The sequence below is a fragment of the Bos taurus genome, chromosome 28 (assembly GCF_002263795.3).
Source record: "Bos taurus isolate L1 Dominette 01449 registration number 42190680 breed Hereford chromosome 28, ARS-UCD2.0, whole genome shotgun sequence".
Lineage (NCBI taxonomy): Eukaryota > Metazoa > Chordata > Mammalia > Artiodactyla > Bovidae > Bos > Bos taurus.
The window spans coordinates 30,221,758-30,246,421 of record NC_037355.1 but is presented as its reverse complement, the minus strand read 5'-3'; the positions used below and the strand labels follow the sequence as shown (position 1 = coordinate 30,246,421).

General features: G+C 38.5%; 1 protein-coding gene and 1 pseudogene across 6 annotated transcripts in view; one reads left to right on the top strand and one right to left on the bottom strand.

Annotated features, from left to right (window-relative positions):
- The window catches only part of ADK (adenosine kinase), a 543,729-nt gene that overhangs the window by 309,979 nt on the left and 209,086 nt on the right, over positions 1-24,664 (bottom strand).
- LOC101902916 (axin interactor, dorsalization-associated protein-like) lies at positions 11,463-12,268 on the top strand (annotated as a pseudogene).

The following is a 24,664-nucleotide window of genomic DNA, read 5'->3' as shown; positions in this document are numbered from 1 at the left end:
CAGCCCACCAGGCTCCTCTGTCCCTGGGATTCTCCAGGCAAGAACACTGGAGTAGGTTACCATTTCCTTCTCCAATGCATGAAAGCGAAAAGTGAAAGTGAAGTCGCTCAGTCAGGCCCAACTCTTAGTGACCCCATGGACTGCAGCCTACCAGGCTCCTCTGTCCCTGGGATTCTCCAGGCAAGAACACTGGAGTGGGTTGCCATTTCCTTCTCCAATGCATGAAAGTGAAAAGTGAAAGTGAAGTCGCTCAGTCATGCCCAACTCTTAGTGACCCCATGGACTGCAGCCTACCAGGCTCCTCTGTCCATGGGATTTTCCAGGCAAGAGTACTAGAGTGGGGTGCCATTGCCTTCTCCAATTCAGGTATGACCTAAATCAAATCTCTTACAAATATACAGTGGAAGTGAGAAATAGATTCAAGGGATTAGATTTGATAAAAGTTCCTGAAGAACGATGGATGGAGTTTTGTGACATTGTACAGGAGGCAGTGATCAAGACTATCTCCAAGAAAAAGAAATGCAAAAAGGCAAAATGGTTGTCTGAGGAGGCCTTACAAATAGCTAAGAAAAGAAGAGAAGTGAAGCAAAGGAAGAAAGAAAGATATACCCATATGAATGCAGAGTTTCGAACAATAGCAAGGAGAGATAAGAAAGCCTTCCTCAGTGATCAATGCCAAGAAATAGAGGAAAACAAGAGAATGGGAAAGACTAGAGATCTCTTCAAGAAAATTAGAGATACTAAAGGAACATTTCATGCAAAAATGGGCTCAATAAAGAACAGAAATGGTATGGACCTAACAGAAGCAGATGATATTAAGAAGAGTTGGCAAGAATACACAGAAGAACTATACCAAAAAGATCTTCAGGACCCAGATAACAACAATGGTGTGATCACTCACCTACAGCCAGACATCCTGGAGTGTGAAGTCTAGTGGGCCTTAGACAAAGCTAGTGGAGGTGATGGAATTCCAGCTGAGCTATTTTCAAATCTTAAAGGATGCTGCTGTCAAAGTGCTGTACTCAATATGCCAGCAAATTTGGAAAATTCGGCAGTGGCCACAGGACTAGAAAAGGTCAGTCTTCATTCCAATCCCAAAGAAAGGCAACATCAAAGAATGTTCTAACTACTGCACAATTGCACTCACCTCACACACTAGCAAAGTAATGCTCAAAATTCTCCAAGCGAGGCTTCAACAGTATGTGAACTGAGAACTTTGTGATGTTCAAGCTGGTTTAGAAGAGGCACAGAAACCAGAGATCAAATTGCCAACATCAACTAGATCACATAAAAAGCAAGAGAGTTCCAGAAAATCATCTACTTATGCTTCATTGACCTTACCAAAGCCTTTGACTGTGACGATCAGAACAAACTGTAGAAAATTCTTCAAGAGTTAGGAATACTACACCATATTACCTGTCCCCTGAGAAATCTGTACGCAGGTCAAGCAGTAACAGTTACAACCGAACATTTAACAATGGACTGGATCCAAATTGGGAAAGGAGCACAACACGGCTATACACTGTCATCCTGCTTATTTAACTTATATGCAGACTGTGTATCATGTGACATGTCAGACTGGATGATGCACAAGCTGGAATCAAGACTGCAAGGAGAAATGACCAATAACTTCAGATATGCAGAAGACACCACGCTTATGGCAGTAAGTGAAGATGAACTAAAGACACTCTTCATGAAAGAAAAAGACGAGAGTGAAAAAGCTGGCTTAAAACTCAACATGCAAAAAACCTAAGATCATGGCATCCAGTCACATCATGGCAAATAGATGGGGAAATACTGGCTGACTTTATTTTGGGGGCTCCAAAATCACTGCAGATGGTGACTGCGGCCATGAAATTAAAAGATGCTTACTCCTTGGAAGGAAAGTTGTGACCAACCTAGATAGCATATTCAAAAGCAGAGACGTTACTTTGCCAACAAAGGTCAATCTGGTTGAAGCTATGATTTTTCCAGTAATCGTCTATGAATGTGAGAGTTGGACTATAAAGAAAACTGAATGCCAAAGAATTGATGCTTTTGAACTGTGGTTTTGGAGAAGACTCTTGAGAGTCCCTTGAACTGCAAGGAGATCCAATCAGTCCGTCCCAAAGGAAGTCAGTTCTGAATATTCATTGGAAGGACTGATGCTGAAGCAGAAACTCCAATACTTTGGCTACCTGATTCGAACAACTGCCTCACTGGAAAAGACCTGGATGCTGGGAAAGACTGAAGGCAGGAGGAGAAGGGGATGACACAGGATGAGATGGTCGAATGGCATCACTGACTCAATGGACATGAGTTTAAGCAAGTTCTGGGAGTTGGTGGTGGACAGAGAAGCCTGGCATGCTACAGTCCATGGGGTTGCAAAGAGTCAGACATGACCAAGCAACTCAACTGCACTGAACTGATAGTACTACACAATCCACTGTTGGTACACATCCAGGGTAATGGAGAGTGAACTATAAGGTTACAGGTGAAGGGTTGGCAAGCCTAACCCCTAAATGTTCAGGGTCAACTATTCATCAACTTTCTAAAATGTATTCCTAAGCTAGAACTCAGTATCCTCCAAGTGGATGAATAATGACGTATTCACATAAATTATATAACACTTTAACACTAATCTTCATTAGAATTTCTAAAAAGAAAAGCTACCATTTCCAAAAATACTACAGAAAGCCAAGTGTGGGTTTGGAAACCAGGAATTTGAATTAGGACCCATGCATATAGTAGTGCTGTGATTTGCATTCAACAATCTCAATACCAAGGAATAGACTGGCAGATACTAAGTTAGACTGACCTAGGCTGGTGGCTAAGCACGGTAAATTAAAAGAACACAAAAAGTGAGAGAACATGTTTACATAAGTTTGAGAGAAAATTAAGCGTACTTAAATGCATTAAGGGTAATGAAATGCCAGATTTGGGGGGCAGTGACATGTAGAGGTACAAGGGCTAGGAAAATTCTATATCATCACAGAAAATGAGTCATAGATCTCATATATAGAACTGTAAGGGATGACGATTTACAATACTGACATAATAAAGAATTATTTAATAAGAATCAAGTTCAACAAACTCTAAAAGGGGAAGATGCATGGTTTATACCAGTGAAATCATCCCTTACCTACTGGTTGGGAAACTGTAGACAGATCTTCACAAGTTACAAGAAAATTCATTTAAATGCCTTTAGACTTCAAAAATACAAAAAGAAAATATTAAAATGTGTATTTTTCCTCTTCTGTTTGATCAATAGGAAATATACAATTTTAAAAATGATTGCCAAAAGAGGGGAAATGTTAAAATTTTCTTGAAAAGGTATGTTAGGACAGCATCACCATTTCACAACATTTTACACTGTTTTTCAAATAATGCCTAGTGTTATTACCTTGAACTGAAAGTACTAAGATATTCATAAAAATTTTTATTTCTTCAAAAAAGTAAGGTATGTGATTTGAAAGTACTTAAAAAGTTTAAAAAAATATTCTAAAACAATGTTATTAAGAAATACTAATTATTCAATACATGCCTGCTGACTCAATATAGAAGGATATGAAGCATATGTACAAAATCATGCTGGGACTGAATATCGTCATTATTCTGAGGAGAGCAAGGAAAAAAAAAAACTAACAGTGTTAAGTGATGTAGAATATTCACTTAAATATGAATGGAATTTTTACTAAAATACAGAGAATAGTACCTCATAGTGGTTTTGATTTGCAGCACTGTTTACAATAGCCAGGACATGGAAGCAACCTAGATGTCCATCAGCAGATGAATGGATAAGAAAGCAGTGGTACATATACACAATGGAGTATTACTCAGCCATTAAAAAGAATTCATTTGAATCCGTTCTAATGAGATGGATGAAACTGGAGCCTATTATACAGAGTGAAGTAAACCAGAAAGAAAAACACCAATACAGTATACTAACACATATATATGGAATTTAGAAAGATGGTAACAATAACCCTGTATATGAGACAGCAAAAGAAACACTGATGTATAGAACAGTCTTATGGACTCTGTGGGAGAGGGAGAGGGTGCGAAGATTTGGGAGAATGGCAGTGAAACATGTATACTATCATGTATGAAACGAGTTGCCAGTCCAGGTTCGACACACGATAGTGGATGCTCGGGGCTGGTGCACTGGGACGACCCAGAGGGATGGTATGGGGAGGGAGGAGGGAGGAGGGTTCAGGATGGGGAACACATGTATACCTGTGGCGGATTCATTTCGATATTTGGCAAAACCAATACAATATTGTAAAGTTTAAAAATAAAATAAAATTTAAAAAAATGAATAAATAAATTTAAAAAATAATAATAAATTAAAAAAAAATTAAGCTCAACATTTCTAAAGAGGAAATAGAGTCCTTCTAAGTGTTCATTTGAAAACCTGATTCAGCTGCAACTTCCCAAATATGATATTTCTTTGGTGAATCAAACACTTCAAAATTTTGAAGAAAAAGAATTCAGTGAGTATTGAAGAAAAAAAAATCTATTGGACTATTATGTTCAATGCTGATTTTTCAATAAACAACTATGTTTATTGGAAAAAATAGATAAATAAAAAAATGAAATACAGAGAATACATAGAAGAACTATACAAAAAAGATCTTTATAACCCAGATAACCAGGATGTGTGATCACTCACCTACAGCCAGACATTCTGGACTGCAAAGTCAAGTGGGCCTTAGGAAGCATCACTACAAACAAAGCTAGTGGAGGTGATGGAATTCCAGTTGAACTGGAATTCAAAACGATGATGCTGTGAAAGTGCTGCACTCAATATGCCAGCAAATTTGGAAAACTCAGCAGTGGCCACAGGACTAGAAAAGGTCAGTTTTCATTCCAATCCCAAAGAAAGGCAATGACAAAGAATGTCCAAACTACCATACAATTGCAGTCATCTCACACGCTAGCAAAGTAATGCTCAAAATTCTCCAAGCAAGGTTTCAACAGTATGTGTGTGAATCAAGAACTTCCAATGCTCAAGCTGGATTTAGAAAAGGCACAGGAACCAGAGATCAAATTGCCAACATCCAATGGATCATAGAAAAAGCAAGAGAGTTTGAGAAAAACATCTACTTCTGCTTTATGGACTATGCCAAAACCTTTGACTGTGTGGACAACAAGAAACTCTGTAAAATTCTTCAAGAGATGGGAATACCAGACCACCTTACATGTCTCATGATAAATCTATATACAGGTCAAGAAGCACCAGTTAGACCAGACATGGAACAACTGAAGCTCCAATACTTTGGTCACCTGATGTGAAGAGCTAACTCATTGGAAAAGACCCTGATGCTAGGAAAGATTGAAGGCAGGAGGAGAAGGGGACAACAGTGGATGAGATGGATGGATGGCATCACTGACCTGATGGACATGAGTTTGAGCAAGCACCAGGAGATGGTGATGAGCAAGGTAGCCTGGCGTGCTGCAGTCCATGGATTTGCAAAGAATTGGACACAACTGAGCAAATGAACTGACTGACTGATCAAAAATGTCCCATTTATCACATAAGTTAAGGACTTAGTTAACAAATGATCACGGGACACTTAATAACAAAAAATACAGTACAAAATATAGGCAACTACTACTTAAAGAATTACAATTCTTCATTAAGTTAACTTTTAACAACTAGAATCCCAGGAGTCAAATGATACCAAAAATTACCAATTAATAGACATCCAAAAAAGTCTATTATTCAGAGAAGCGGTTTCTAGGCAAAGTGGAAAAAAAATGGAATATTTTTTTCCAAATAATTTATTGCCCATTTCTAAGAAATAATTGGTACATGCTGATAATTCCCTGAGAGCTAAGAAACACACCTTATTAAAAGATGTAATTAAACAAAAACCACAAACCAAAAAACACAAAACAAACAAAAAGATGTAATTAGTCTCCAGAAATTACATGCACTGACAGAGAACAGACACTCAAATTAAGCTTGTAGAGTAAGCCCTTTAGATAAAGCAGAAAAATGTTGTGTGTAAAAACCTTTCATTTAGAAAGTGCATGCGAGTGCAAAGTCACATCAGTCGTGTCTCTCTCTTTGTGACGCTATGGACCATAGCTCATCAGGCTCCTCTGTCCATGGGATTCTCCAGGCAAGAATACTGGAGTAGGGTGCCATTACCTTCTTCAAGGGATCTTCCTCCCCGAATCTGCATCCCTAAGGTCTCCTGCATTGGCAGGTGGATTTTTTACTACTAGCACCACCTATGAAGCCCTTGGAAAGTAGATTTCAGGTTTGTTTCATCTTTGAAAAATTTGGAGGTAACATAAAAAACATTAACGGATATACGTTCTCTCTTGTAAAACCCAATCTCTTTCATACATTTAGCTTTATGGCTAAACCTTCCAGTTATCTCAGAATATAAGTTAAAATAAATATACGATCTTTAAAAATGGGGATGTTAGAAATCTAATCTGAAACATTCAGAAAGTTAAGGGAAACTGCCTATCTTTGGAGTGGTGGTGGTAGATAAAACTTCAGATTATAATTTTTCCTTGCCAAACTGAAAAGTAACAATTGCTAATATATAACTTTCATTGTGAATTCACTTTTCATCATGATCTGTTGCTTGAAAAGCAAACACTATGATTTAAAATACTAGACAATCAGTAAAGGTACCCTCAACAGTTTAGCATATCTCCATGATAATAAATACAAGCTTATTTTCAAATTACCTCAAAATTACTCCATATGGTCTTCAAAAAAATTAATCAAAGATTCTTATATTCACATAAGCATGACTGCAAAAAACACACTTATACCTTATATTCACATTTATACCTGATTGTCAACTGGAACATTAACCTGGTATACGTTTATTACGTACTCACAAGAAAGCAAACAATATTTTTTAAAAAGAGAAAGCAGTCAACAACAGAGAATATAAGGTATTCTTATATTTCGTAACTGTCTTTTCGTAACTGCTCATTAAGGTATGAAGAAGTGCTAGGTGGAAATATTCTATATTGAAATTTTTAAAAAGTCAAAGCACAAGCTGGAATCAAGATTGCTGGGAGAAATATCAATCACCTCAGATATGCAGATGACACCACCCTTATGGCAGAAAGTGAAGAGGAACTAAAAAGCCTCTTGATGAAAGTGAAAGAGGAGAGTGAAAAAGTTGGCTTCAAGCTCAACATTCAGAAAACTAATGGCATCTGATCCCATCACTTCATGGGAAATAGATGGGGAAACAGTGGCAGACTTTATTTTTGGGGGCTTCAAAATCACTACAGATGGTGATTGCAGCCAGGAAACTAAAAAATGCTTACTCCTTAGAAGGAAAGCTATGACCAACCTAGATAGCATATTGAAAAGCAGAGACATTACTTTGCCAACAAAGGTTCGTCTAGTCAAGGCTATGGTTTTTCTAGTGGTCATGTATGGATGTGAGAGTTGGACTGTGAAGAAAGCTGACTGCTGAAAAATTGATGCTTTTGAATCAATCGATGCTGTGGTGTTGGAGAAGACTCTTGAGAGTCCCTTGGACTGCAAGGAGATCCAACCAGTCCATTCGGAAGGAGATCAGTCCTGGGTGTTCTTTGGAAGGAATGATACTGAAGCGGAAACTCTAGTACTTTGGCCACCTCATGCAAAGAGTTGACTCATTGGAAAAGACTCTGATGCTGGGAGGGATTGGGGGCAGGAGGAGAAGGGGACGACAGAGGATGAGATGGCTGGATGGCATCACTGACTCGATGGACGTGAGTTTGAGTGAACTCCGGGAGTTGGTGATGGACGGGGAGGCCTGGTGTGCTGCAATTCATGGGGTCGCAAAGAGTCTGACACGACTGAGTGAATGAACTGAACTAAACTGGATATTTTAGTATTAAGATTAAAAAACAACTTGCTGCATTTTAAGGACAGAGAGTCCAGAAATGCTGGTAATATTCAAGCAACTATTTAAAATGATAACGTGATAAGTTGCTCAGTCGTTTTTGATTCTTTGTGAGGCATAAACTATAGCCTGCCAGGCTCCTCCCTCAATGGAATTCTCCAGGTAAGAATATTGGATTGGGTGGGCCATTCTCTTCTCCAGGGGATCTTTCCCACCCAGGGATAGAATTGGGGTCCCCTGCATTGCTGGCAGATTCTTTATCATTTCAGCCACCAGGGAAGTCCCATTTAAAATGAGACCATAATAATAAAGAACTTCTAAGGTCAAAATGTAAACTCTTCTTTGATGATCATTAAATCCAGAAATATCTTGGATCTGATCATTTAAAAGGTATTTCTGATTCAAAAACAAAAGACAATCAGCCTAATAATTACCCCAAAGAAAATATATAAATGTGTAACAAGTGCATAAAAAGATGTTCAATACCATTAGTCATTAGGGAAATAACAGTGATGAAATACCACTGTATGTACAAGATTGGTTATAATTTTAAAGAAAAGAAGGAAAAAAAAAGCGTGAGGGGATAAATTCTGGCAAGGATCTGTACAAACTGGAACCCTTAATATGAATGTATATAGTTGTTGCCACTGTGGAAAGAGTTTGGTAGTTCCTCCAGAAGCGCAGATTTACCATACGAACCATCAATTAAATCCCTGCAGGTATATACTCAAATGAATAAAAAAGAGGGATTCAAACTCTGTGGACAACCCAAATATTCATGAACTCATGAATAGATAACAGGATACAGCCATATAATGGAATTATTATTCAGTTACAGAAAGGAATCAAGTGCTAATACATACGACAATCTACATGAATCACAAAAATATTATTACCTATAAGTAAAAGAAGCCAAATAAAAAAGGTCATATAAAGCAATGATTTCATTTACATGAAACATTCAGAAATGGCAAATCCATTGTAACAGATAACCTATCTGTGGGTGTCAGGGGCTGACAGGAGGGAGTGAGGAACAACTGCTTTCATTCTAGGGGTTCCATTTGGAGTGATGAAACACATCCTAGAACTAGACACGGAGTATGCTTGCACAGTATCGTGAATTAAGTAAATTCTACTGAATTGCACACTTTAAATGATTCATTTTATGTTATGTGGATTTTACTTCAGTGAAAAAAGAACACACAAAAAAAGGAAAGACTCTCTATCCTGTTAACGTTACCCACTGAGGCATTCTAAAGAAGCAACATCACAAAATTTGTCTTTTAGTAGGGTTTTCAGCAGCTCTGTAGAACACAAATTGGTGGAGAGACAAATAGCTGTAGCGAGAACAGAGGGAAATCATCCTATAATTGAGAAAAGAACAAACGAGAGTAAGGAAGGAAGGAGTATCAGAGAATAATAGAGGTGAACAGTGAAACCCAGGGGAGACTTTTCAAGACTGCCAAGCAGATAAAGGAGAGGAAATCACAAACAGTGCCTGTGACACTCCAGCTGAGTGTCAGAATATGTCAGAAAACGAGCTGGAAGTCATCTGTTAAGGGGCTGTTAGAACCCAAGAGAAAACAGTGGGTAAAGATTTAAAGGAGAAGGAAAGAAACACTGCAAGAATTAAAAGAAGAAGATCCAGCTATGGAAAAGGAGAGAGAGGAACCAGAAAGGAAGAAAACCTGAGGAACAGGTTATCACAGAAGCGAAGCCAGAGAGGAAAAAAGCTTCAAACTGGTGGTAGAGTCAACACTGATAAATGAGTCAAATGAGATGAGAACTATAAAGTGTTCAGTGGATTGGATGACCAAATCATAATCAGTGGCTCCTACTACCTGAGTTTCAGAGAAGTGGTAAGAACAATGAAGAAATAAAGAAGTATAGACTACATTTTTAAATATTTCAACTGAAAAGGAAACTAGATAGATAAGGAGGATTTTGGAGAGAGATTTTCTTATTGGGATGGGAGAGAAATTAAGCACATTTATAACAAAGATAGTGAAGACCAGGGAGGGGATAAGATTTGAAGGTAGACTCAAGGGTGAGAAGAAAAGCACAAATGAAGGATGTTAGATATAAAATGAAAGTGGAATAACTAATTCTCAAATATTAGATAGAAACAATGAAATAAAGATATGGATGCAGTTAAGCATGACTACACAACAAGACACTGAAAACACTTCTTGAAAGCCAAAACAGTTGCTCAGTTGAGAAGCTGGGAAGGTATCTCCTGGTAGAGGGATAAGAGACTGGGTAGATGTGATGATACGAAAAAATTATTAACATAAAATCTAGAGAAAAAAAGAGAGAAGGCTAAAAGCAAATTAAAGAACTGAAAAGAAGTTTCACCACCTACACTGTTGCTGAGAATGTAAATTGGTGCAGCCACTTACACGTAATGGGGAACATTACAAAGGTTCCTTAAAAAACTAAGAATAGAGTTGCCATATAATCCTGCAATCCTACTCCTGGGAATATATCTAGGAAAACTCTTACTTAAACACCGTGATGTTCACAGCAGCGCTATTTAGAGTAACTAAGAGTGGCTCAGTCATTCAAGAACTCGCCCGCAATGCAGGAGACCCGCATTCGATCCCTGGGTTGGACGATTCCCTGCAGAAGGGAATGGCTACTCACTCCAGTCTTCTTGCCTAAACAATTTCATGGACAGAGGAGCCTGGCGAGTTACAATCCACGGGGTTGCAAAGAGTTGGACATGAGTGAGCCACTAACAAGATGTGGAAGTAACCTAAATGTCCAGGAAGTAAGTCAGATAGAGGAAAGCAAATATTACATGATGTCACTTATTTGTGGAATTTTAAAAGACGATACAAGTGAACTTACTTACAAAACAGAAATAGATACACAGACATAGAAAATAAGCTTATGGTCACCAACAGGATAAATCAAGAGTTTGGAATTAACTTCTATACACAACTACATAGAAAACAAGCAAACAACAAGGATCTATTGTATAACACAGAGAACAATATCCAGGATGCTGTGATAAACCATAATGGAAAAGAATCTAAAAAAGAATAAATATATATAATAAATAAGTTTTATATATATAATCACTTTGATGTACACCTGAAACTAACACAACATTGTAAATTAATAACTCAATTAAAAAAAGGAAAGAAAAGATGTTTCAGGGTGCAACTTAGTTTGGAAAACTGAGTTATTCTGCCTATTTACAAAGAGTATGGTTTTATACAAATTTCTACTCATCACTGGAATCAAGATTGCTGGGTGAAATATCAATAACCTCAGATATGCAGATTATACTACTCTAAAGGCAGAAAGTGAAGAGAAACTCTTAATAAAGAACCTCTTGATGAGGGTGATAGAGGAGAGTTAAAAAGCTGGCTTGAAACTCAATATTAAACAAACTAAGACCATGGCATCCGGTCCCATCATTTCATGGCAAACAGAAGAAGAAAAAGTGCAAGTAGTGACAGTTTTTCTTTTCTTGAGCTCCAAAATCACTACAGGTGGTGACTGCAGCCATGAAATTAAAAGACACTTGGTAAGGCAAATGGGCTTCGGCGGCTCCTTGGCAGGTGGCAGCAGTGGCCGTATCGCTTCCTCCTGGCCTTGTTAATGTCGGGGCCAGGCCTTGTTAATGACACCCTAGAGCCCGGCCTTTCCTGGGGTAGGGGTGGGAGGGGACGGGGTGGGGACCAGACATGTCAGACATGTCAGAGGTGACTCGAAGTCTGCTGCAGTGCTGGGGCACCAATTTTAGGAGAGGCAGAAGATCTGAAGAGGCTAGAACCAATCCTAAAGAATATTCTTACATATAATAAAGAACTCCCATTTGATGTTCAGCCTGTCCCTTTAAGAAGAACTTTAGCACCTGGTGCAGAAGAGAATTCGGAATTTGAAGAAGATGAAGAAGAGGGTGGCACTGGAGCAGGGTCTCCTGATTTCTTTCCTGCCAGAGCTCCCAGTACTTGATTACCAAGGCTGCCATCAGAACCAGGAACGACGTTACTACCAGAATTGAGAAAACTGGCCTGAAAGATGCCAGGCAATGCACTGATCCCTATATCACAGTTAGGGTAAAAGACCTGAATGGCACAAATTTAACTCCTGTGCAAGATACTCCTGTGGCTTCAAGAACAGGAGATACATATGCTCATTTTAATGTAGACATTGAGCTCCAGAAGCATGTTGAAAAATTAACCAAAGGTGCAGCTATTTTTTTTTAATTCAAACACTACAAGCCTAAAGAAAGGTTTACCAGCACCGAGTGTTTTGCTTTCATGGAGATGGCTGAAATTAAACCTGGGCCAACTGTAACAGAACTATACAAGAAACCCACTGACTTTAAAAGAAAGAAATTGCAATTATTGTCCAAGAAAACGTTTTATCTTCATCTGCATCAAACTTTCCACAAGGAATGATCCTGACATGAGCACCCTGGAACTTCTGTGAATCTCACCACTCCATAGAATCCATCATAGCTCTGTGTAGCATACGCACCCCTAAATAGGCAGGAAGCAAGCCGGACACAGGTTGACAGACCAGAGTGAGTTCATTACAAGCTTTAGCACAGAATTCAAAGTCCAGCATCACTGACGAAACAGACTCCTTTGGATACAGCTTTATTGTAGATCTTGAAACATTTTCACTTTCTTATTAATTGTGCAATTAATAGTCTCTTTTCTAATCTACGACTACTCCCACCCTGCTTCCTGGAACAACACTGTTGTGGGTGGGATGTTCTTGTCTTTGAACGTAATATAGCAATAAGAATGTGCTAGAATGTCCATTTCTGCTCCAATATGCTCTTTAGCAAACTTTGGGTTGATGTAGGGAGGACAGCATGAGACTGCGTTAGAGGAAATGGGACCAATTATGCTGCCCAAGGTCAGTTTGGAAGTTTATAGCCTGCTCCTTAGAGACAGCCTTAATTCACCCCGATCTCATGGCTTTCCTGCCTAGAAATCATGTGCCTTGGCCAGTCTCCCACATGGGAGTATTTGCAGGTTGTAGCTGGGATTTTTCCAGATGACCAGATTGTTCTTCTGAAAGTGACCATATTTTTACTCATGTTGATTAGCTTTTTTCCTATATCATATTGTTACTCTTTCTGATAGTGACTCTAGAGTTAATGATGAAAGCATCTCAGAATAATTACAAATTCTTAGTGGAGTTATAATGTCTTCTAAATCATGTAATCTAAAAATAATTTGAGTCAGATGCTAATGAGATATTGCAGGAATAACTGCTATTTTTCTGACAACTGATTATGAAACCTTAAAACCTGCATACCTCTTCTACAGTGATGAGTATGCAAATCTGGAGATATTCTATTTTTTTAAATATAGGTGGATAGTATTGCAATTTATTTCCTATTTAGATATACTGACATTCATCCATATGGAAATATACAAGTCATTAGCTTATTATAATATGACTATTTACATTCTTTTGACTTAATAATGGAGCCCAGATAAAACTTTCATAGTACATACACAGTGGATATTTTACACAGAACAAGAAGATTTGGGGTGGATGTTCTGTGGGTCAGACGTGGAGCCCACATGTTTAATATTCACTGTTTTAAATGACCAATGCTAGAATGCACAAAATGCAGTGCCAGTACGTGGCCTATTTTTAAACGAGTGTAACAAGCCTTACCTTGGACGACAGGTATCTCCTCACGGTAAGGAGCAGTGGCTGCATTTTGCTGGAGCAGCCGTGAAGAGATACCCCACGTCCAAGGTAAGAGAAATCCAAGTAAGACGGTAGGTGTTGCGAGAGGGCATCAGAGGGCAGACACACTGAAACCAGAATCACAGAAAACTAGTCAATCTAATCACACGGACCACAGCCTTGTCTAACTCAAAGAAACTAAGCCATGCCCTGTGGGGCCACCCAAGACGGACGAGTCATGGTGGAGAGATCTGACAGAATGTGGTCCCCTGGAGAAGGGAATGGCAAACCACTTCAGTATTCTTGTTTTGAGAACCCCATGAAGAGTACGAAAAGGAAAAATGATAGGATACTGAAAGAGGAACTCCCCAGGTCGGTAGGAGCCCAATATGCTACTGGAGATAAATGGAGAAATAACTCCAGAAAGAATGTAGGGATGGAGCCAAAGCAAAACAATACCCAGATGTGGATGTGACTGGTGATAGAAGCAAGGTCCAATGCTGTAAAGAGCAATATCACATAGGAACCTGGAATGTCAGGTCCATGAATCAAGGCAAATTGGAAGTGGTCAAACAGGAGATGGCAAGAGTGAACATCGACATTCTAGGAATCAGTGAACTAAATGGACCAGAACGGGTGAATTTAACTCAGATGACCATTATATCTACTACTGTGGGCAGGAATCCCTTAGAAGAAATGGAGTAGCCATCATAGTCAACAAAAGAGTCTGAAATGCAGTACTTGGATGCAATCTCAAAAACAACAGAATGATCTTTGTTCGTTTCCAAGGCAAACCATGCAATATCACGGTAAACCAACTCTATACCCCGACCAGTAAGGCTGAAGAAGCTGAAGTTGAACAGTTCTATGAAGACCTACAAGACCTTCTAGAACTAACACCCAAAAAAGATGTCCTTTTCATTATAGGGGACAGGAATATAAAACTAGGAAGTCAAGAAACATCTAGAGTAACAGGCAAATTTGGTCTTGGAGTACAGAATGAAGCAGGGCAAAGGCTAATAGAGTTCTGCCAAGAGAATCCACTGGTCATAGGACACACCCACTTCCAACAACACAAGAGAAGACTCTACACATGGACATCACCAGATGGTCAACACGGAAATCAGGTTGATTATATTCTTTGCAGCCAAAGATGGAAAAGCTCTATACAGTCAGCAAAAGGAAGACCGGGAGTGACTGTGGCTCAGATCATGAACTCCTTATTGCCAAATTCAGACTTAAATTGAAAAGTGGGGAAAACCACTAGACCATTCAGGTATGACCTAAATCAAATCCCTTATGAATATACAGTGGAAGTGAGAAACAGATTTAAGGGACTAGATCTGATAGACAGAGTGCCTGATGAACTATGGACGGAGGTTCGTGACACTGTATACAAGACAGGAATCAAGACGATCCCCAAGAAAAAAAATGCAAAAAAGCAAAATGGCTGTCTGAGGAGGCCTTACAAATAGCTGTGAGAAGAAGAGAAGCGAAAAGCAAAGGAGAAAAGGAAAAATATAAGCATCTGAATGCAGAGTTTCAAAGACTAGTAAGGAGAGATGAGAAAGCCTTCCTCAGCAATCAATGCAAAGAAATAGAGGAAAACAATAGAATGGCAAAGACTGGAGTTCTCTTCAAGAAAATGAGAGATACCAAGGGAACATTTCATGCAGATGGGCTCGATAGAGGACAGAAATGGTATGGACCTAACAGAAGCATAAGATATTAAGAAGAGGTGGCAAGAATACACAGAACTGTACAAAAAAAATCTTCATGACACAGATAATCATGATGGTGTGATCATTCACACTCACCTAGAGCCAGACATCCTGGAATGTGAAGTCAAGTGGGCCTTAGAGCATCATTACAAACAAAGCTAGTGGAGGTGATGGAATTCTAGTTGAGCTATTTCAAATCCTGAAAGATGATGGATTCTTTACCACTGACCCATCAGAGAAGCTCCCGTGACAAGCCCAGATAGCATATTAAAAAGCAAAGATACCACTTTATCAACAAAGCGTGTGAGATGAGTGCAATTGTGCAATAGTTTGAGCATTCTTTGGTATTGCCTTTCTTTGGGATCAGATCTGATCTGATGCTAATGCTAAATCTAGGGATTTTTCTAAAATGTTCTATAACTTACATTACAAATGATTCCTCAAAACACAGGATTAAAAATACCTAAAATATCACATAAGGAGTGTCACTTAAAATCAATATTTGTGGATATTCAGTTCAGTTCAGTTCAGTCGCTCAGTCATGTCCGACTCTCTGCGACCCCATGAATTGCAGCACGCCAGGCCTCCCTGTCCATCACCAACTCCCGGAGTTCACTCAGACTCACATCCATCGAGTCAGTGATGCCATCCAGCCATCTCATCCTCTATTGTCCCCTTCTCCTCCTGCCCCCAATCCCTCCCACCATCAGAGTCTTTTCCAATGAGTCAACTCTTCGCATGAAGTGGCCAAAGTACTGGAGTTTCAGCTTTAGCATCATTCCTTCCAAAGAAATCCCAGGGTAATTCTACAACAAGTATAAAGATACTCTCTAATTTTTTTTTTTTTGGCCAGCTTCATGGCATGCAGGATCTCAGTTGTTCAAGCAGGGATCAAAACCATGTCCCCTTCATTGGAAGCATGGAGTCCTAACCACTGGCCTGCAGGGAGATTTCCACAACTTTTATTCAAGGTCATTGTACTTTTATTTTTCAATGTGTTCTAATTACACAAAACCTATACTGTTATAAAAAGAATTTCATCCTGAGATATTCCAGCCACAGCCTATCACATTTTTTAGTGTAACGTATGGGGATGAGGAGGAAAACATTCAGACTGCTCATGAGTCAAAGGTGAAAAGTGAAAGTAAAAGTCGTTCCATCGTGTCCGACTCTTTGTGACCCCATGGACTACACAGTTGGTGGAATTCTCCAGGCCAGAATACTGGAGTGGGCAGCCTTTCCCTTCTCCAAGGTATCTTCCCAACCCAGGGATCGAACCTAGGTCTCCCATACTGCAAGCAGATTCTTTACCAGCTGAGCCATAAGGGAAGCCCAAGAATACTGGAGTGGGTGGCCTATCCCTTCTCCAGCGGATCTTCCCGACCCAGGAATCAAACTGGGGTCTCCTGAACTGCAGGCGGATTCTTTACCAACTGAGCTATCAGAGGGAGAGTCAAAGGTAAAAGTATGCAAATGTGATATGAAATACGTATTTGTCTCCTTTCATCAAATTCTAGCCACTAGCACAATATTTTCTGGTTATATTATCTACCTATAAAAAATGCCTCAGTTCAAAATACAAGTCTGCTACTTACTAACCATGAGACCCTGCACTACTTCTATAAAGAGCCATTAACTCAAAAACTATCAAGGGTCTCCTATTTAACTGTAGGTATATGCTAACAAAGTAGTCAGCCAGTGTGTGCCTGTTCATCTCTTTCTCCCTTTTTCTATATCCAAGCATGTGCATGCATGCACACTCACACACACACTACGACAGAAGGACATGAGACCTCCAGATCGAGACAAAAATGGCAGCAAGAGAAATATCTTAGTGCTGCCTTTTTGAGCACCAGTCCTCAGGGGACAGTGCAGTAAGGACAGGATGCTACTAGTGCCAGCGAAGTGCATCAGAGGACAGTAATTCCAAAATTTAGAAACCGATCTACATGCGGCAGCTGTTCCAAAGTGAAAGATTATTCATTACTATAGTATTACAGACAGTCCTTGACTTAGGATGGCTTGGTCTACAATTTTTGGACATTATGATGATGGGAAAGCTATACTCATACCTGGTAGTCCAGTGATTAGACTCCACACTTCAATCTCTGGTCAGGGAACAAAAATCCCACATATGGCCGTGGACAAAAAGAGAAAGAAACTACTATGAATTCTGAATTTTCCCCAGGCTAGCAATGTTGTTCAGTCATTCAGTAATGTCCGACTCTTTGCAACCCCATTAACTGCAGCACACCAGGCTACCCTGCCCATCACCATCTCCCAGAGCTTGCTCAAACTCATGTCCATTGAGTCAGTGATGCCATCCAACCATCTCATCCTCTGTCATCCCCTTCTCTTTCTGCCTTCAGTCTTCCCCAGCATCTGGGTCTTTTCTAATGAATTAGCACCTTGTATCAGGTGGCCAACGTTTTGGAGCTTCAGCTTCATCATCAGTCCTTCCAATGAACATTCAGGGCTGGATTTCCTTTAGGATTGACTGGTTTGATCTCCTTGCAGTCCAAGGGACTCTCAAGAGTCTTCTCCAACACCACAGTTCAAAAGCATCAATTCGGCTCTCAGCCTTCTTCATTGTCCAACTGTCACATCCATACACGACTACTGGAAAAACCATAGCTTTGACTAGACGGACCTTTGTCAGTAAAGTAATGTTTCTGCTTTATAATATGCTGTCTAGGTTTGTCATTGCTTTTCTTCCAAGGAACAAGCATTTTTTGATTTCATGGCTGCCATCACCGTATGCAGGGATTTTGGAGCCCAAGAAAATAAAGTTTGTCACTGTTTCCATTGTTTCCCTATCTATTTGCCATGAAGCGATGGGAGCAGATGCCATGATCTTAGGTTTTTTGAATGTTGAGTTTTTAAGCCAGGGTTTTCACTCTCCTCTTTCACCTTCATCAAGAGGCTCTTTAATTCCTCTTTGTTTTCTGTCATAAGGGTGGTGTCATCTGCATATCTGAGGTTACTGATATTTCTCCTGGAAATCTTGATTCCAGCTTCTGATTCATACGGCCCAGCATTTCTCAGTAAGTTGTATAATAACTCTCTCTAGATGCTGGGCAACTGCAAGTTGTAGTGAAGTTTTAGTTACTTACTGCAGTGTTCTGCTTGGACTTAAAAAAATGCATTACAAATGCATATCATAAACATAATCACAAAAAATGGAAGCAGTGGATGAAAAACGAGAAGCAATAACATACCTAGTAACTCACCTGCAAATAGATCTTTCCCGTCAATATAATAGTTGCTTTTACTTAGATTAAAAAACAATATAAAATAAAATGGAGCAATGTCATAAAATTCAGGAGCTATATGGACCACAGAAATCAAGTCTAAAATAATTATCTAATTTATAATTATCTAGCTGATCCTGTTCACAGCACCAGTTGTCTTGCTGTTCACACTGAGCACACTGTTCACTGAACCCAGGGTAGGTGAGGCAGGAACTAAGAGGCTGGAAGAAGACTCGAGGAGACGCAGGAACTGCTGCTGTGCAGTTGCTCAGTAGTGTCCGGCTCTTTGAGACCACATGGACTATAGCCCGCCAGGCTCCTCTGTCCATGGGCATTATTCAGGCATAAATACTGGAGTGGGTTGCAATATCCTCCTCCAGGGGATCTAACCAACCCAGGGATTGAACCCAGCTCTATTACATTGCAGGAGGATTCCACACCATCTGAGCCACCACTGAAGCCCAAGAATACTGGAGTGGGTACCCTACCCCTTCTCCAGGGGATCTTCCCAACCCGGGAATCATACCAGGGTGTCCTGCACTGCAGGCAGATTCTGTACCAGCTGAGCTACCAGGGAAACCCAGGAACTACAGACACATTTATTCTCACCTGGCTGGCACAGCAGCCATAACACAGCCTCTCTCCTGGCTGATGCAGCAGCTATAACATAACCATAACACAACTATAACATAGCAAAAACACAGTCCCATATAACATAACTACAATGTAGCTCCAATGTAGCCCTGATGCAGCAGCAGCCAGGGCTTTCATGGTGAAGCTCATGTACGCATATGGCACAAAGCCCCCATGACCAAGCGAGTGCCTCGTGATACACATGTGCAGTGTCATAAATGACCTCAGCTGTTACACAGCTGTGCAAAGTCATTGTTTCCAGAATATGGGGTGAGAGGGCGTGAGAGTGTGGGGCAACAGAGCCTGACTGGCACCATCTTGTTAATTTCCCCACAATAATCATATATAATTAATTATGAAGTATTATTAAATTATTAAATAGTTGAATCACTTGCCCAAGATCACTCAGCTACTTGCTGGCAGAGCATGGAGTAGACTTTCTACTTTGTGAGTTCCCATCAGGCCTTTGACTGTTTCTATCATCCCAGATATTTATAAAGTTTTCCATAAGACTATACAAATAATGTCTTCAGCTCTAAATAGCCATAAAAGAGTTAAAGTTCATCATGTTTTTGATAAGATATAACATTCATTTAAAAACAATAATTCTTTTCATACCTACTTTAGGACTCCATGGATAATTATCAAAGCATACTAAGGATGAAGGAACTGTGTTATAGGGGTATCTTTACTATTTATAAAGGAATTGTACTGAGGCCCAGAGATGCAATTTATCCAGCTAAAAAAACTCACATAGGCACTAGAATATTTCTGTGAGAGTCAATGAAGCTGTGCATGTGATTCATTTCAGGGCAGCATAAGATTTGCTGTACGGATAAGAATATAGGAATTACCAGCTTGCCTCTGGCAGTAAACTTACTCCAGATGCTCAAGAGAATGACGAGTTCATTTTTTCCTATTCCCATATGAAACTTCTGCTTAACAGTGGTAATCAGTAGAAAAACTAAAAAAGCCAAAGGTATACTTGCCTGCATTACAAGTCTTACACTAATTTGTTGAATACATATTTTGACCACTATTTTAAAGTGAGGGTTTTTTGAAAAAGGAAAACTTTTTTAATGTAGAATGATTAACAGTGTTTATAAAATCTTACTTCTTCTCCATACATTTTTATGTATGTAATCCAGAAAAACTATTTTTTTTAATCCCTAAGGAACTCTATACACAAAACTAGACATTTCAAAAACAAGATTGCTTCTTTAAAACATTATGAAACACTTTTATAATTTGTATTTAAGTGATTTTAGTGTTCTCAGTTTTTAAGATTTTTTTTTAAAGGAAAAAAAATGTAGGAAATGTATCTCAGAAGTCAACTGATTAGAGACTGGAAATCAGTGAAAATTTAGACTAGCTTGCAGTAACTACAAGCTAATTAAACAATTACATTGGATTAGGCCAATCCATGTTAAAATCACACACTATTACGACTTAAAAGCATTTATCAATATGCAACAAACTGTCAATATAAAAATTTAAACTATCAGAGAAAAATCTAAATGATACATAAATTCAACTAAAAAATATATTTAACATTATAGTATTTCTCCATGCCAGAAGATCACATTATAAGATATAACTATTCAATATAATAAAAATCCAGTGTTTAGGAAACTTCAAATCACTATTTTTTAATTCATTTCATGACATGAAAATAAGGGAAATGAATTTACAACTCAAAAAATAACAGAACTTTCAAAATACAATGAAACTTAATCTTATTAAATATTTCTTTGATGGCCATAGTAAAAACAAGCTGAGTCTTATAGAAAAAGTAGGAAACAATTTGTGGACTAGTATACTGATTCATGGAAATAAAATAATGAGACAAATCTCACATTTTCATATCAATAGTTCTGATACTTTTATTTACTTATTTTTTCCATATATATATATTTTTAATTTTATTTTATTTTTAAACTTTACATAATTGTATTAGTTTTGCTAAAAACATTTATGTTTGTCTAGAAGAACCACACCTTACATCAAAAGCTACAAACAGATTGAATGTAAAAGGGTGGGAAGTGATGTATCATGCAAATATCCAGAAGAGACCTGAAATGGCTATTGTAATGAAAAAAACAGACATAAAAATTAATTAGGTAACTCAGATAAGATGGGTAATACAATGAATAGAATGACCACAAACTACTGAAACTGACTCGCGAATAAACACGTAATCTTTAGAAACCAATACTAGTGAAGTAATTAGTAATCAAAAACTACCCACAAACGAAAAAGATCAGATGATTTCACCACTGAATTCTAACAAATATTTAAAGAATTTAAAAATTCTCCACAGATTCTTCCAAAAAACAGAAAAAGACAAACCCCAATTCATTTTATAGAGCAGTATTACCATGATACCAAACCACAGATAGAAATAAGGTAATTACAGACCAATACATCTTATGAATATAATGTAAAAATCCTCAGTAAAATATTAGCAAAAACAAATCCAGCAATGTATAAAAACGAATTATATAATATAACCAATGAGATTTAATCCCAGGAATGCAAGATTGGCTTAACATCTCAAAACCAACTAATGTTATATATCATATCAACAGTATAGAAAACAAAACTCATATGCTTATGACAACAAACACAGAAAAGACACCTGGCAAATCTAACACTGTTTCAAGTTTAACAAATTCAACAAACTAGTAATAGACAGGAACTTCTTGAATATGATAAAGAACATTTAAGAAAAATACACAGTAAACATCATTGTGAATGACAGGATACTTGGCCCTCAGACAAGGAACAACACAAGGATGTTTACTCTCATCACTTCTCTTCAACATTATACTAGATCCCTGCTTATTTAACTTTTTGCAGAGTGCCTCATTTGAAATCCCAGGCTGGATGAAGCACAAGCTGGAATCAAGATTGCTGGGAGAAATAGCAACAACCTCAGATACGCAGATGATACCACTTTAATGACAGAAAGTGAAGAGGAACTAACAAGCCTCTTGATGAAGGAGAAAGAAAAGAGTCAAAAATCTGGCTTAAAACTCAACATTCAAAAAACAAAGATCATGGCATCTGGTCCTATCACTTTATGGCAAACAAATGGGGAAAATGTGGAAACAGTGTCAGATTTCATTTTCTTGAGCTCCAAAATCAGTACGGATGGTGACTGCAGCCACAAAATTAAAAGATGCTTGCAGCTCGGAAGAATAACTATGACAAACCTAGACAGTCTATGAAAAAGTAGAGACATCACTTTGTCAACAAAGGTCTGTACAGTCAAAGCTATGGTTTTTCCAATAGTCATGTATGGATGTGAGAGCTAGACCATGAAGAAGGCTGAGTGCCGAAGAACTGACGCTTTCAAACTGTGGTGCTGGAGAAGACCCCTCAGGGTCCCTTGGACAGCAAGGAGATCAATCCAGTCACTCCTATAGGAAATCAATCCTGAATATTCATTGGAAAGACTGACATTGAAGCTGAAGCTTCAATACTTTAGCCACCTGATGTGAACAGCTGACTAACTGGAAAAGACCCTGATGCTGGGAAAAACTGAGGGCAAGAGGAGAAGCGGGCAACAGAGGATGAGATGGTTGGATGACATCACTGATTCAATGGCCAAGAGCAAACTCAGGGAGATAGTAAAGGACAGAGAAGACTGGGGTGCTGCAGTTCATGGGGTCACAGGAGTCAGACACAACTTAGCCACTAAACAACAACAAAGAGGCACTAGTCAAGGCAAGTAGGCAAAAGAAACAAATAAACAAATGGGTTCCAAACTGGAAAAGAAGAAGGAAAAGTATTTGTATTGTGTTTACCAAAAAGTTTGTTTGGGTTTTTCTGTACTATGTTATGGAACACTCAAATGAACTTTTTGGCCAAACTAATAGATAACATATTTAGTACATTGAAAACCGTAGGGAATTCACTGAAAAATATAAGAACTTAGTTCAGAAATATTAGAAATGAGTTCAGAAAAGCTACGGGAAATAAGATCAAAATTTAAATAATGAATTCTATCTCTATACACTTGCAATGAACAACTGAAAAATGAAATTTAAAAAGTAATTCAATTTACAATAACACCAAAATGAAAAAATATGGACGTCCTTGGTGGTCCAGTCGTTAAGAATCTGCTGGTCAATGCAGGGAACACGAGTTTCATCTCTCTTCTGGGAAATTCCCACATGCTTGGGAGCAACTAGGCCCATGAGCCCAATTAATGAGCCTGTGCTCTAGATCCCTCGGGGCACAACTACCGAGCCCACAAGCAGAAACTACTCAAGCCCACGCACCTAGAGCCTGTGCTCCACAACAAGAACTACCACAATGAAAAGCCCGGGCACTGCAGTGAGAGCAGCCCCCACTTGCCGCGGCCAGAGAAAGCTTGCACACAGCAATGAAGACCCAGCACAGCCAAAAACAAATTATTTTTTTAAATAAAATATATTTGGAAATACTTTCTTTTAACGTGAAAAACTTCTGAAAACTATAAAACACTGTTGAAAGAATTTAAAGATCTAAACAAATGAAAAAACATCCCACTTTTTCAGAGTCAGAAGACTTCACACAGTTAATATGGCCAGCAATACCCACATTGATCCTAATCAGAGTCCAAGCTGTATTTTTTGTAGAAATGTGCAAGCTGACTCCAAAATTCATGTGGAAAACACATGAAGGAGAACCAGAGAGTGATAGCTGAAGAGTATGGGGTTTCTTTTTGAAGTAATAAAAAGGTACCAAAATTGACACTGGTGGTGGCCACACATATTTGTGAATATAGGGAAAACCATGGAACTGTACCCTTTCAATGATTAAAAGTCTGGCAGACGAACTATACCTCAATAAAATTATTTTTTTGAAGTAGCATGAGAACAAAGGTTTAAAAAGTTAAAGCACAGTTTTAAAAGTACCAAAGAGCGGTAAAATTTGTGCTAAGTACATATTTTACGGTTCTGAGTCTTTTAAAATTTGAAAATACCCATATAGCAACAATTAACTATAACAGCACAAACTGAGCGTGCTAGTCTTGCATTTTTCATAAGTAAACAACTGTCAAACAATTTTCAATAAAATGACAGTCAAATAAATACATATACAAAACACCAAGAATAGTTACTTGTGTTATGTAAGGAGCTGCATGACATGGGGAACTATTAGGAGAGCTAACACATGGTGGATTTTCCAATAAGTCAGTCCAAACATATATAAAACTCTGAAGAGGCCACAAATAGCAAAACAAAACCAGAGACAGCAAGAAGCAAAAGTAATAATTTCCAAAATTATTTCAATGTACACAATATAGTATGGCAAGTGTAAGAAATCTTGGGAAAAGGATGATAAAAATTAAAATTTAAATGTTAAAAAAACAAAATTAGGACATTGCATCAAATATACTTGTGTTAGTATACTATAAAAGGAAGAAAAAAACTGTAACTTCGGATATCACAAAGGTCATGTGTGTGCATGCTAAGTCACTTCAGTCGTGTCCAACTCTTTGCAACCGTTTGGACTACAGCCCACCAGGGTTCTCTCTCCATGTGAT